At 30.5% G+C, this 3126-nt stretch overlaps 1 long non-coding RNA gene across 1 annotated transcript; it reads left to right on the top strand.

Annotated features, from left to right (window-relative positions):
* The first annotated feature begins 448 nt into the window (after positions 1-448).
* LOC109212978 lies at positions 449-1256 on the top strand. The gene is made up of 2 exons (XR_002065934.1): positions 449-936; positions 1054-1256. It is a non-coding gene; the product is annotated as an uncharacterized LOC109212978 (long non-coding RNA).
* The last annotated feature ends 1870 nt before the right edge of the window (positions 1257-3126 follow it).

Here is a 3126-nt window from a genome sequence, read left to right as displayed (position 1 = left end):
TTACTTATTTGTTTAAACTTTTTTCTTTTCGTTGAACAGATTAGCAATTTGTTAAATCTTATGTGCAGGGGTGAGGGGCTAAAATTGAGGTTAGACTCTTAATGTCACTTCAATTGAATGACCTTATATCTTCAGAATTTTTGTGCATTTGTCCTATAAGCTCGTTGCAGATAAATATCCTTTTTAGTAATCTTGTATGACTAGGGATATGGTTAAGACAGTAATAATTTTATATAACACAAAAACTCTGGCCTAGGCATCTTTTGCTTCTCTTTTGGATTGACAACTTAATATCAGCTATGACATATACAATTTTATTCTTTTTTAGGGGGGTGGGGTTGGCGAAGTTGGGTGAAGAATACTTAGCTGTCCGCTTAATTTTTTCCTTTATAAGTAATATTCAGTTTGTTTTCATTTTGAACTCTTCATAAAAAGTAATATTTGCTCCAGGGCATTTTTCAATTCTTCTGTGTAAAAGATAATACAAGCTATACGTCATGGTTAAAAAATTTATGGTTTGATTAGTTTCTGAAAATTTCATATCTGGTATTTCATGTCACAAATTCTGATACTATTGGAAATTTGTGTCTCTGTATTATGCGATTGGTAAAGGGGATATTTTTGGATTATAGACATGTCAATCCTCTTTCTGTTATTGTTTAAGCATCATCGCCATTGTGAAATTTTGGCATATCTCAATTTCAACTAAATGGAGGTTCTTTTATGTAAGAGCGGCATCTTATCTTTAAAATAATTAGATGTTCTTGTTGTCAGCAAGCTTATATTAGAAACACCAATATATAAGATTTAAGTAAACTCTTTAAGTAGCCTTGTTAGCATATCTCAGACTAATGCTAATCTTTGATGGTTACAGGAAATTATGTTAGTCAAATCTTAATATCTTATTGAGTTTCTTACCAATTTCTGGTTTCCATTGTATGTGCAACCTTTTTCTTCTGCATTCAATTGTCTTGATAAATTATACCTGGATTACTATTAGAATTTTCTAATTTCTTTCTCTCTTTTGATCCTTTGCTATTTTTTTTAATATAGGAAGGATAAAGTTCTCCAACAACAGAAAACAAAGTCAACCACAGACTTGGAGGAGTTTGAAGGCAAAGGAATAGTTTGGAAACATTTTATATTATTTTTTGGGCCATTTATATATACAAAGAAAATGTATTATAATGTATATTAGAATACTTTATGTTGTTTGATTTTTTAGCAATGAAAAGTTCTTATATATTTCTATTTCTCATAATTGCCTTATTTACTATGAACTATTTTTTATTTTATGATAATTGCAATTGACGTGAATCATGATAATTTATAGGGACAATTTTATTTTTTCAGTAAAAGCGATGTTTTTAGTGATGAAATAATAGTCTTAGCTACAAAATTTTAAGCCAATTTTATTAAAGCAAATTTGTCACTAATTTTTATATTTAGGGACGAAATATCTTTTTGTGTATGATAGGTAATTTTTAGTGACAAAATTACATTTGTGCAACTACGAAATACATATAACTTTAGAGACAATTAATGTTATCACTAATGAAACTAAATAGTTAGTGACGAGGTAGTTTTGTCGCTATTAATTGCCTGTTTAGTGACGAAAATGTACTATCAACTATAAAAATTTTGTACTTTTTTTGACAAATAAGTTCGTCACAAATACTATACGTTTGGGGACGAAAATCAATTTCGTAGTTAAAATAACTTTATTTAGTGACGAATCACTAAGTTGTCTTTGTATACCTTTAGTGACGCACATTTAAGGACGAATGATTGACGATTTTTTTTTTTCGTCAAGAAAAGTTTTTTGTGACGAAATATTAATTTTAGGTGACAAAATAATTGTCACTGATAATCGAATTTGTTGTAGTGAATTTAGCATTAAAGTACCAAAAAGTAAGTTATGTAATGTACTAAAAATATATAATTATAGCCAAACATCACCCACCTTATTCCGCGTACCAAACGATCTTATAAATAAGACATTAAGAGGTCGTTTGGTAGCTGGTTAGAAGAAAGGTTATTCATGTATAAGGGGTAACATAACTTATACCATGTTTGGTAGGCAATAGTTATTTTGTATAAAATTCTGCATAACTAATACCATGTTTGGTTGACATTTTTCAATTATGCATAAATAATACATGTATAAGTTATGAGTCAATCTGTGTATTATTTTATGCGGGGTAGAAGATGGAATAACTAATACATGTATTAGTAATACATGGATAAAATACTGAAATGACAAATTGACCCCTATCACTTTACACATAAGGCTTCCTTATTTCTCTGCCAACCCGTCAACAGGTTTCACTTGCTTTCACTTGCCAACTATATACCTTGTCTTCTCTCATTTTTAAAGAACAAACTAGCAAAAACAAACTGGAGAAGCCACTAGAAAATGGAAATACCAAAACTAAGAAGTGAAAATCAAATATGTCTAAACTTCACATAGTTCAGTAGTATGACGAAGAAGTGAAAGTAACACCAAAAGTTCCTAACTAAATTGTTTCCTACATAAATGGAAAGAGAGAAAAAACAATGCAAAAGAAGGCCAGGGGTATAGTTGTAAACAAGCATTTTACTTTAAAATTTATATAATGTATATCAATTTCTAATAGAACAAACCAAACATTCAAAAAAATAATCTCTGCATAATTAATACCTGCACAACTAATCCCTGCATAACTAATACCTGCACAACTAATCCCTGCATTACTTATTCCTGCATAACTAATCCCTGCATAACTAATACTTGCATAACTCTAACCGGCAACCAAACGACCCCTAAGTGTAAATAACTGACTTCAAGTATAATATTTCACAAAAATTACTAAGTTTGATCGAACCCATAGCTCGGCTTGTGCCTATGGTGATCGATAGTAGGAATTGGCGGGGAAGATATGGTGAACGGACAGTTTGCCACAATCTTTACGAGCCAATTTATTCAACAAAGGCGTCTTATGACTTCCATCAATAACAAATATGGGGTGTGTGAAAAGGAAGAATTTTTGCCTTTTGCATCACGGACTCAATATGATCAAGGAAATTTCCTAACCAATAATTTATAGACAAATAAACATGTGAGTGGTTTTCTTTCCTAATCACCTA

The sequence above is a fragment of the Nicotiana attenuata genome, unplaced genomic scaffold, assembly GCF_001879085.1.
Source record: "Nicotiana attenuata strain UT unplaced genomic scaffold, NIATTr2, whole genome shotgun sequence".
Taxonomy (NCBI): domain Eukaryota; kingdom Viridiplantae; phylum Streptophyta; class Magnoliopsida; order Solanales; family Solanaceae; genus Nicotiana; species Nicotiana attenuata.
The sequence above is the reverse complement of the archived record's forward strand: the minus strand, read 5'-3'. Positions and strand labels throughout refer to the sequence as shown.